General features: G+C 37.8%; 1 long non-coding RNA gene across 1 annotated transcript; it reads right to left on the bottom strand.

Moving 5' to 3' along the window:
- Window positions 1-392: 392 nt before the first annotated feature.
- On the bottom strand, window positions 393-11,596 carry LOC135178447 (uncharacterized). Its single transcript, XR_010303535.1, has 3 exons — window positions 11,519-11,596; window positions 10,766-10,889; window positions 393-1,085 (listed from the first exon to the last, which is right to left on the bottom strand). It is a non-coding gene; the product is annotated as an uncharacterized LOC135178447 (long non-coding RNA).
- Between the last annotated feature and the right edge of the window lie 1,191 nt (window positions 11,597-12,787).

Below are 12,787 nucleotides of genomic sequence, written 5' to 3'. Positions count from 1 at the left end.
TGTATTGGGAAGGCAATGAAATTGCTCCCTTGCTGCACACTGTGAAGCAATCAAAGAAAAAAAAAAGAAATGTAAACAGCTATGCTATTCGGTTAACAGAACAGGTTACAGTACTGTTCAAGACAAGACCTTCCCCTCATTCAGAAATGACTGTGGGCTGACTTGGAGAAAAAGATCTCTTTCTCCTGAAATGCACAGAGAGGAAGTTATTTACTTTTCATTCTCTATGATAAACATGTTTGGATTCCACTTAATTTTCCCCAAATCTGAGATAATCTTCATGGAAAGCACTGGGAGATTACTAGTTTAGACCAAATCATGTTAATGTGAAGCTCACAAGTTTTTGCCCATTAAGCCACCTTGCATTTGGCTGTGTTAAATTTTGGCTACTGTTTCATCGTTATCTGGGTCTTGTAAAACCCCTCTGTGAGCCTAAGCTGCATACCAGAGCCCCCATTAGTACCTTGAATAGGTGATATTATCTGCACACTTTCTCCCTCTTCATCTCCAACCAATGTGTTCATCTGTTTATCTTTCAGGCAGCTACTAATCAATGCCACGGTCTTTCCTCTTGCCTCACCAATGCCTTAAAAGCTCTTGGAGAGGGTTTGTTTTTTGAAAACAGTTTTAGCAGACTCAGTCATCTTATTGATGTGCTTGGTGCTGTATCAAAAGAGCTCCAAGAAGCCTTGCAAAGCATGACCATGGCCAACAGATCTGTACATAACTATCACCCCAGCTCCTGTCAAACTCTGTCCTTCACCAGAGCTTCTATTGATCTGCCTAGTGAAGACTGAGAATTTCCAGCCACCAGGTAGGTTATTCTAGTTAGCCTCACAGAGGGAAGGAACAGCTAAGAAAGATGGGTCTGCAGTCTTCCACATAGTTTCTCTAAATGAGATGTTACATACACATAGAAAGAATAATTTAAGAGTGTGTGCTTTCAATACTTGGAACAGCCTGATATTACTTATCTTTTTGCTGGAGAAGCTGCAGAGGAAGATGACATTTCTTGGCAGCTGACATAGTCTTCATGCTGTTGCATTTGAAGAGTCATTGAGTTTCCAAATAACTCCTTTGGGATGCTGCAATAGAAAAGCAGTAAAAATACAGTAAGGAAAGACATCACTTCAAATGTATGTCAGAAAGGAATACTTGTGTAAAACAACCTTCAAAATACAAGTAAATGAATTTGACAAGAATGTCACAGAATAGTTAAAAGTACAATATTCTACCAGGTTAACTGAATAATATATTTTGCGATCCTAGTATTTCCCCTGGACTAGTCCAAAGAGCCTCACATATCAGTCATGCATTAAAAAGATGAGTATGCACATCTTGGATCCTAACATTTGCTCCAGGAATGTGTACAGTACTTACAAACACACAAGCAGGATGAAAATTTGTGATTGACAGTTCGCACACTTGACTTGCACCAAAGCTGCTTCAAAAAGTATTATAAGGGAATTGATGCTTTAACAGATTACAGCGGAGTTGTGCAAATTATTTTTATATTATGAGCAAATGTTTATTACATTAATTTCCATAGGGGAAAAAAGAAAGTATTTGAAGTGTAAAACTAAATACTTACACTACAAAGTAACATCTATGAAATGCAAAATCCTGAGTAACTCTTGACAATAACCCTCTATTTTTTATGCATTTGTTATCTTCTACTGTAATTAAGATCATATCTAGCAGCATAATTATGTGTCACAAATAGCCTAGCCACCTTTTTAAATAATGAAGCAGTTTCAATAATATTTCTATAGAAACTGTCATGAGTTGAATCTGCTGCTGTTATTCATACCATGCTGCAGTCATGCCAGCTTCAAAATGAAAGTACTGGGTGAAGCAAAATATGATGAGGCTTGAAGTTCAGATTATAGTACGGGAGGCTTCCTGTTCCAGTTGCTGCTGCTAGGTTCCAGGTTTTTGGGTGTTGTCTTTCCACTGAGATGGTGGCATGACAAGGAGGGATGGGGGATAGTAGTTTTCTGGTTTGGGCTTTTGACTTGCTTCATTTTGCTTGTTGCTGCTTTGCAACATGCTCTTTCTGCAAACAGGCTAAGGTAATTATGCATTCTGTACTGTGTTTACCTGATTTTGCTCAATAAACTCTATTCTTATCTCACTTTTTTTTGGTCTCCATCTAGAGTTTTTGTGTGTTACTTTTTTCTCAGTCCTGTGTGGGAAAATAGACAGATTGAACTGCTGGTTTGGTTTGACACATTTTGTTCTGATTTAAGCCATTACAGAAATAAAATAAACTGCTACTGACATGTTTTTAGGGAGTTCATGTTTTCAAGTTTTGACCTGAGTTTATGTTGATCATTATTTTGAAATGGTTTACAGAACGTTAATAAATCTGTATTTTAGTCATTAATTGCTCGACATGTTGAATCATTCCAGATGAAATGTATATCCATTTACATAAACATCATTAATTAGATTTAATTAGAGCTTTCAATGCAACCAGCCACTGCTTTTCTGTGCTATCATGTACCCTTCTACATTCTGCTTTGATTTATTTGATATACTGATATAATTCAGTATTTCTGTTTGAACCTAGAATCTTGACTGGTGTTTTACAATGATGTCTCTCAGAAAGATATTGACCTTTGACAGCCTTATCAAGGATAACTATAACACTAAATTCAAGAGAAAGACCTGACAGCTCTGGAAAAGGACAGCCATTTCAAGTAGGAAAAACACTGGTCAGTTACCTATTTATCTTAAATAAATACATAAAAGTGAGCTTGATCCTGCCATTTCTTAATGGAGAAGAATGTAAAGGTAAGCTTCAAGAAAGGAAGGAGTTAAACAATATTAAATTTTCTTTGTTTAGTCTGACCTTTCTCAAAGCTAGTGGTATATTCAGACAGACTTGGGCAGCATACTTCCTCTTCTTCATAGTCTATGAAATTTCCTGTACCCTTAAACCTGTGAGGAGCTTTGTCAACGTATTCCATTTCCTCCAGTTAACTCCCCACATCTTGAAAACCCTGCGGTAAACTTTCCAGTGAGTCTTACTCATTGAAACCCAAGTCGCTTATTCTCTGAGGCAAGGCAAATTGGCACAGACAGATGTGTACAGCTAGCAGAAGCATACCAATTGCTTTAACTAGATTGCCAATGTTTTGGTGTTTTCAGCACTCACTGATTTCAGCAGCAGTACAACTCTTATCAAAGTCAAGCCAGTTATGTAAAGTATCAAGCAGTTAAAAAGCCAAAATGTATTTACCAGAGTTTTGAAAACCTTTTTTTTCATGCTTTAAAAAATAAGTAATGTAAACCAGACAACGTTCCCCAAGAAAATAAAACATTTTCTTCTAAGAAAAAGAGTAAAGGCACAAATTCTTTCCATATAACTCCTTCTAGAAAGATTGCAGTGATACATCTAAGGCATGCTTGCAAATGCACTAGCTATATGTTTATGTAGTGACTCCATAAAGGGTTCGATACTCTGCCAAATTTAGCATTGCATATAATAGCAGCTGACAGGATATCGCCACACTATTGGTTAAAACATTATTCACTGTCAAATGTGTCCTTTAATGCTAATGCTTTTTTATTTCCCAGCTTTTTGTGATTATTGGTAACTATGGCAACTATTCCTTTTCTTCAGAATAAAATGTGTTGTAAATCCATGTGACTTTCTGGCATATAAATGAACACTGCCTGCTGGAACTAGTATGCCAGAGTTCAGTTTTCCCACTCAGCGTTAAATTGACATGTTCACTGTTAATGAAGAAAGTGCCTGTCTCTGCTGAGGGGGAAAAAAAAATATTTGTCCTGAGTAGGTAGGAAAGGTCATTCAGTTCAGTGCACAAAACACAGGTGCTGATGACTACCAACCATGGATTGAGTCAGTCAGGCTGAGCAAATATTGGAATTGCCCTTTAGAAAGTAATGACATCAATACCATTCAAGAGGAAAGAAAGAAGGAGGATGAGAAGTCATACTACATCTGAAACTTATCTGCATGATAGAGTGAGCAGCCTAACTCCCAGGCATGAGAACACGTTTCAGCAGCACCAGCGTGGGCTGAAATAAGCAGAATCACTGATGCAGCACCCCAGAGCTCTTTGCTGATGACTGCCCTGCTGCCATTCTTCAGGCCAGTGTAACCTTGTCCCTTATAAAACACCTGCTAGCACCTAAAATAAAGTCCTTGAACATTTTTTACTACATTTTCAAGACATCATAATTAGAAGCATTAGAGCATCTCACCAATATATTTTTTCCTTCCTCACTCCTGTTTCTCCTCTTTTACTTTCTTAGAAAAGCAGGGAATTTTCATTCAAATCAGTTAATGCTAAAAAGTACAACTATACTTCTGTCTGTATTGAGGCAGCCAAATTAATTTCCAGTGTACTTGAAATTTCAAATACTATCACCAGAATTGCTTTGATAATTCCCTATCCATCCTCAGTTTACTGGTATTACTATAATGTGTTGAATGTGTGTGTGAATTTTATGTGAATTGAAACCTGGAAGATTTATGGGTTTTGGTATTTGAAAGTCATTACTACACCATTATCTTCCCAAGCATTAATTAATAATAAATGTGTCATTCATCATAAAGCTAAGTAAAGCATATTTTTTCACATCCTCCCAGCTCTAAGATCCCAATTCTATTTAAAAAAAAATCTAGCATTAGCACATATCTCATTTTCAGATGCTTCACTTTCCTAACCACAGAAGTGATGCAGCAGCATGGTTTAGTATTACTACATTTCATATTAAGCTAAAATAAGTATCTCAGTTGGATTTCCTTTTCCTATCTGCAGTACTTCTTCGAAAAAAACCAAGGACTGGTGCTTTAAGTAAATGAGTTCAACACAACTAGACAAAGCACTAGACTTCACAACAGCTAGCAGAAGTTTCCAGTCTGCTACATTACCATGTTGTCAGGTTGATTGATGCTCATAAAAATGAAATGATTTCTTAATTTTAGATTCTGGTATAATAGTCCAGTGGAGGTGCACTTATATGCCAATTAAAGGTAAATAACACACAACTGAATTGAAGGAAGAATGGTGATGGATTAAAGAAAATTTTAATAGAGAACAAATCTATATATCATCCATCTCCAGTTCAAATGGGTTTTCTTCTGTCAGAGATCAGTGCTCCAGTGATTCCGTCTTAAATCTACCAAAGCTTAATGGGAATAATATCAATGTTGCCCATCAAGCAACTACATGAAACAGGAGCTAAAAACTCTACCCTACTTTCTATGATGAGACACAGCAACTGCTAAAATGTGGTTTTCAGTTACACAATTTCAACACAAGAGGAAAGTAAAGGCAGAAGAGAGAGTATGAAGAAATACAAGAAAAACATAGAGGACCTATGCACAGGAGAGAATTTGGCCTCCTATTCCCAGAGAACAGTCCAGTAATATCTGAAGGCTGGGATTAACAAAGAAGTCCTATATTTCTATCTTTGACAACAGACTGAGGGGAGTGCTTCAACATACCAGATTCCTCTATGTAGAAAAAGCAGCAACATTTCACAAGAATTTTCTTCTGGAAATTTCAAAAGTCCCTCTCCATCATGTATTTTCCAGATTCAAACTGTCTAACAAAATTCATGCTGATCCATAATTTATGTCAAGTAAGTTAGAGGTTTATATTTGTGCTTTCCTACCATCTCAACATACTACACAATCTTAAGCTAAATCATCATGTCAGTTTTCCTTAGTCTAACAAAGTAAGTAAAGACAAGTAGGAGGCAAATGTGACAGCTATCTGTACCATTAGTCAAGATACAGCAACATTACCGGTGGTATGGCTTTTAAATTTGGAGAACTGAGATCTATAATAAACAATCTTAGCTGGAGCAGAGGAAAGCACAATCCAAACCCCAAAACAAGTACAGAAAGACAGAATGAAGCAAGGGAAAGTCTGGATAACAGTTAGTGTATGGAGAAGTCTCTGCAAGACAGGATCAAGTGGGCTTTGAAAACCTTTCTCGGACTCAAAGCTGAAAACTGCAATCATGCATCAAAATAATTAAGACACACTTAATTTAGTTTTCTAATTTTATCCACTTAAGACACTGGATTTACATACTTAATACATTTCCTCCTGAATCCTAATTTTTTTAGCTGAACATGACTCTAAAGGAATAGTGAGCATGCTCATACACAAATTCAGGAGGAGAGAAGCTCAAGCTAAAATATGATTTAACCAGAAAAGAAAAGCCCGAACAGCAAAACCCATTATTGACCCATGTCTCAGTAAAAATGCTCCAAGATCTTCCACAGCAATTTCTGACTGGATCAGTCATTTTATTATTCTGAACACAGTAAAGATCTATAGGTCAGGAATAAGAATGTTTGCTTTATATTTTCTTGAGAGGTGAAACTTCTTAACTGAATCTTACACTTAATCATTTCCAAATCCCAGGCTATACCTGCTGATCCCTGTTTTGATTTAAAATAAAATTCATTTTCTGCTTTGCTGCAAGACTTTTATTTCAAATTTGACTTGAGATTTATGAACAGGATATAGCTTTTCTTGCTGAACACTTGAACAATCTTGGTCCCCGTGGTGATTTCTACATCACTGCAAGGGGGAAGAAATGCTCACTACTGTAAAATGATATGACATCCCTACTTCAGAAGCCAAAACACTTTTTTGAAGACTGAAGTGTCCAATTGCAAGAGGGATGGAAATCCAAGGAGATCTACTCTTTGCAGTATTCTGAAAAGCCAACACTAGTTTTCAATTAATTGTTTCTTAGTTAAGAAACAGAGAGAATCTGACTTAAAAATGAACCACTGTCAATATGGAAATGGGGAAACAGGAAGGATTGGCTAAACTCAGTTTTCTCTGTAGCCATTAGCACCAAAATTTGGCTCTGGCTCATAGTGAAGCTGTTTATCCTGAACATAACTACTCCACATTGCACTGCAAACTCTACCACAAAGGGCGCTATTTATAGCAAATAGATCTTCAGGTTCTGAAGGCAGAGTTGGACATAGCTGACCCCACAAGCATGACAGCTCTATTCACTCACTTCCTAGGGTAATGCCTCAAGCAGCACTATTTTCATCTCATTTGTAAAGCCCTTTGCAGTGCAAGTTACAAATATGGCAAACTTGGCTTTATTACTCACCCCAGTATGCAAGTACGGGTTGAAATACAAAATGGCAAGGCAAAAATCATAGTGTTCAAATTCAGAACTGCAATGCTGAGAACCTTCCTTTGGTTACTTGCTTAACACTGGAAAGTTTCCTTAGTGCCTAGAAACACACTGGTTTTGACAGATATCAGTTTATTCAGGGTCCAACACACAGTAGCTGAGAATTTCAACAGTGTGGGATTAATACACTCAGTGCATTTCCAAGGCCTCTTTTCTTTAATGTCCATACTAAGACTCTCATGGGAATCCACTACACTTCCAGCCTTGCTAATGTACTTTAATCTCCTTCTAGAAGAAATCCTTCACACACATTTTTTTTCTATGTAGTCTATACGATGTATATCCATGTAACATACACTGAAACGTTAAAGTTAATTGGGTGTTTGGAGTAAAACAAATGCCAATAACTTTGAGGACAAATCACCTTTTAAAATGGGATTTTGTGCCTATATCGCAAAGACAGTGGGGTAAACAGGTGATTTCTTTGAGTTTTTTTGTTCTTTTTATATTCAATGCCTCAGTGCCCAGAATCATTAAGGAAGCCAGCTGACTCAACTCTCTTTAAAGTAACACATTAGGAGTCTATTCAAATTCAGGCACTTCAACACTCCAACATTTGCAGCCTTGGACTCAAACATCTAGAAAGGTAACAGGAGTAATAAAGTAACTGAGAACTGAAAATTATTCTGTAAAAATCCATTTGAAGAAGAATCATGAAGACAAATCTATGGGATTCAAATTTAAGTTTGTCTGGGAAACACACAACTTTCAGAATACCGTCAGATCAAAATGGATTCACAGATTTCATCAGGTTGGAAGGGGTCCTCAAAGGTCATCTTGCCCAACCCCTCTACAGTGAGCCGGGATACCTCCAATTAGATCAGGCTGTCCAGGGCCACATCAAGCCTGATCTTGAATGCCTCCAGAAACCAGACCTCAACACAACCTGTTGCAGTGTTTTACTGCGCTCATTGTAAAGAACTTCTTCTTTATGTCCAAGCAGTGGAATTAATGGTCAAAGTTTAAAAAAAAAACCAAAATCACAAAATCCATAATAAATGAGTAATGACACTACACCTTCACAGATTAAGTTCTTGAAGCCAATGTATCTTCTAGATAGGCATACATTAGTTTTCAGATATTATACGTTACATAACAATAAAATGGGACATTAATCACTAATTCATTAGTGAATATAATGTGCTCATATTTTCATTGAGCCAGCTGAAAATGTTACATTCTTCAAAATTCTGCTTTGCAAAGCACTTCCAAAACAATTAATTTCAAATCACTTGCTTTATTCTACCAGTATCTTCCTGACTATTTAGCATTGCTCACATACTCAGTTTCCAGAGCATTTCACTTCAAAATGAGATGAACAGAAGCATGACTCTCATATACCTAGGAGCACCAGACCATTTGGCACTTCCTCCATCACAAAGCACAACCACTGTAGTGGAGATCTGTCATATTATTTCACCTGGTTCACAGTATGGCAAATCTCTTTTTTTCTTTCTTCCCATGAAAGTAAAAATATAACAAAACTGAAAGTATCATGTATTCAGTGCTTTAAGTCATCAAATATTCTACACAGCATTAATCTTCACAAACCCTTTACTGTTACAAAGTGCATACATGTAGCATCTGATTTAAAATTGAAGAAAATAGCCCTATCAATCTTAGACACATGCATGCCTCCACAATTTTCACTTTGTATGTGAAGAAGGAATCTCATATCAGCTTGTTTTTACTGCAAAGCACTGAGATATTGTGCTGGTTTAAGGCTAAGTGGAACATTTTTAATGAGAGAAATTAGATTACAGGCTGTGAAAAGAAAACAATGATGATGTATACTTTACTCATAGGCTTGCTGAGATGTATAAAAGCAAGGACACAAACATAGATAAGACAGTGAGAGTCTCCATCTGTGGGAGTTGGTGCCTGGGCTTTTGCTGTGTAACCCAACTAATTCTGCTTCTAAGACCCCTTGCCAATCCTCCAAACTCACCTTGCACGTAAGGCATACTCTGGGATAAAGTAGAAGGGGGGAAAGAACGTGGAAGGGTGGTTGGGAACCCCTCCTGGGGACTCTTGATTTCTGGGAAGGGTATTGTGTTTCTGTATTACTTTTAATTTGTATATTTCTGTATATAGATGTATATATTTGTGATACATTGTAAATATCTGCTTGTATATTGTGCTAAGCTGTGAATATAAAGCTTCATTCCTTAACTTCCAGCCATCTGAGTCTAGTCTGGGTGATTTCCTAAAAGTGGGGAGGAAGATAACTCCCAAACCATCACAGATGTGAAGTCTAGAATTCAACATAACCCCCATTAATAACTGAGTCAGTCTGGGTTCCCTGTTTAAAATGTAGATAAAATGGCCTGTCCAGAAAACAGTTCACACCTTCAGTTAACAGAGTTAAATTCTGGAAATGTTATCACCTTCTACTGATTTTAGCAGTAACCTGTGGTGACTAGGATACTTAGGTTAAGTATTTAAAATCATAGAGAATGAATCGAAGCCTGTGGTGGCAATGAATGCTTGGCAGAAGAGGAAAATATGGTTCAGCAGCTTTCAAGCCCTAGCATAGTACACCTCACCACCAAAGACAGACTTTCCAGAAGCATCACATAAAGTGATCGTTTATACCTCTTTTGAAAACCTCACCCAGCATGGCTGAATTATTCACTAAAGCACACAGAGCAAAAGACTGTTGCAGCCAGGACTGGACTGCTAAACAGCCTAGTCCCTGCAGTTTGCCTATTCCTCAGACATCAAACAAATGTTAATCCAGGGTACTGAATGTTAAGGAACTTCTTTCACATACCACCTCACTTTGCAAAGTTTTCTGACTTCTCTGCAGTATGTTCTTAAACATGTAAATAGCAACAATATTTAACTGATCTGTTAATAATTGTCGTATGATTAATATACATATTCATATCCATACATATTATATGAAAATATCCTGATCTTTCTCTCACTTTCTACCACTGCCACTCATTCAGAAAGTCGTAAGTAATGATATTGAACAGGGTAAGCCCAATGAAGACTGATACAAAATAGGGGTACATAATTTGATCATAAAGTGACATTTATATGACAGATTATATAAAAGACAACAGGGTAAATCTTTGTAATGCATGAGTTCAGCATAGAAAATCTCAGGTGACAGATCAGTCAGGGGGGATCAGACATTGTTCTCAATTTCATGGATAAAAATCTGAGATAAGTACCACTGTCAGAAGATTCAAACATACATGTTAAACGAGATCAAAATGTGGACACTGTCTTAATTTTTCATAGCTCTGATACTGAGTCTGCACTATATTCCCAAGCAATTTGAATGAATAGCTGTTTCAGGCAAGCACTCTTCTCATTCTGACCTGTGTGAAAAGTCTCAACTACACAAGCATGTGTGACATGTAGGCCATATTAAGTTCTGTTAAGCCAAACATGGATGTGAATGAAGCAAAACCCATAAAACTGTATCACGAAAACCAAAAATAATAATAAGAAAAATAATAATGAAAATGCTATAATAATTATAATAAAAAATTGTACCAACTCAAGAACTTTTGATCACTTTAAGAAAAAGCTTTCTTACTTGAAGGAAGTGATCAGCAGAGAGGTGTAGGATAGCAGAGATTACCCCAACCTGTAGTTTCCATCCCCGAGTGTCCTGTTTTAAGCAGCCAGCTCTGGACAGAACGTGGAACACTCACATGGAACTAGAAGTTAAATGGAGACAATATTTACAAAAGTAAGCAAAGTACAGAAGGTATTAACTGAAAAATTATATATATAACCAACAATGGCCCTGTGCCCCTTGCCCAGGTAGGCCTTGCTATGCAGCAAAAATAAATTTCCCGCCAGCAAAGCCTCCTTCCCACACAGCAAATGAAGGCAAAAGTTAAGAGCCTGGAGCCAAGAGAAAACTGACCAGAAGGTCAGCTCGTTATATAGGGATAATTACAGGGTATGAAATGGAATAGCACTACTACAACACCCTGTGCCTTCCCCTTGGACTTTTCAGTCCTTTGGGGGAGTTTCTTCTCTATGGTTTTACAGCGAATCCTTAATCTACTACACCTATGTCTTGGTTGTAGTTTAAATTTCCCAGAGACTCAAATATAGTTAATAGAACCAATAACAATTTATAGGATGCCTTTCCCTCTTTTTTCTAAGAGAAGGAATTAGGTGTAGAGAGGAAAAGGTAAAGCACGCCCAAACAAATAATCTCACTTCAATTCCAAAGTTAAAAGAGAAAACTTTAACAATAAATAAAAGGTATTTGAGGTAGGGGAGTTATAAAAGCTATAGGGAAGAGAAAAGAAGATACCAAATATGTAAATACAACCAGATTGACTGCAGTGGTTTGTCTCCTTGTGGACTGATGGCCACATGGTAAAACAAAGAGTATCAGGAACAGGCAGGCGACACTGGCAAGCAGGGCAAGAGAGAGAGAGAACAGAAGAGGAAGTTCCTCTGCTTTTATAGGGGTCTGGACAGGAAGTGGGAGTGAGCTAAGCACTACACCTGGAGAAAGGGTTGGACCCACCACTGGGGAGGAGTCAGAAGGACCTGGGGTCAGAGTCAAGACCACTCCCCCAGGAGGGTTAACTCTTTACAACCTAGTAGCGCATGTCTGAATGAAACAAAAGTGAAGCTTTCAAGATTATCACCAAAAGTGCCTCATAAACACAAAGGAAGTGCATACTTTACAGAAGCTATAGATCTGCCACTAAATCTGCAGTTTCTCAGATGGCCTCAGTAATTTTTTCTTGTATAGTAAAATCACAGGATGTCAGGGTTTGGAAGGGACCCAGAGAGATCATCGAGTCCACCCCAAGCTATCATGCTATTACACAATTATCAAAGATATTAATGATGAAAAATGTGGGATTTTTTAACATGAAAAGAAGTAATATCACACCAAAATATTTCATAAGGACAGGCTAGAGATACATAGTCCTATTTACAGCCACACTTCAAAAATATGTTATGTAATGCTCACTGAGAGAATCTGGAAACAAGACACAAAACCAAACTAGGATCCAAGATCCACGCAGCATCTGCCCTCAGCAATGTCCATGGAACAGTTAGATAGCAAGTAGGGGTCCCCAGATGTTAACTGCATTTCAGTGATACCATGAGTCCTGCCACAGAATCATAGAATCAACCAGGTTGGAAGAGACCTCCAAGATCATCCAGTCCAACTAGACCATGGCACTAAGTGCCTCATCCAGGCTTTTCTTGAACACCTCCAGGGATGGTGACTTCGCCACCTCCCTGGGCAGCCCATTCCAATGGCAAATCACTCTCTCAGTGAAGAACTTCCTCCTAACATCCAGCCTATACTTGCCTCGGCACAACTTGAGACTATGATAACGCGCAGGTTCTTCTGAAAGGTTATGAATGCAGGTAAATGAACACAGATCTTAAGAGATTTTTAGGTGCCAGCAGTGCAAATGCAAAACTTCACACACCTGAACACTTCACCCAGGGACTGTCCCTTTTCTTCCAGGTTTGCATTATGTTGTCACAAAGAGAACCTGAGGCTCCCATGTGCTCTTGAATCACAACACAACTCTTCAGTAAAACAACATACCCTCACCACACCAAGGGT

Source organism: Pogoniulus pusillus, chromosome 9 (assembly GCF_015220805.1).
Source record: "Pogoniulus pusillus isolate bPogPus1 chromosome 9, bPogPus1.pri, whole genome shotgun sequence".
Classification (NCBI taxonomy): Eukaryota; Metazoa; Chordata; class Aves; order Piciformes; family Lybiidae; genus Pogoniulus; species Pogoniulus pusillus.
The sequence above is the reverse complement of the archived record's forward strand: the minus strand, read 5'-3'. Positions and strand labels throughout refer to the sequence as shown.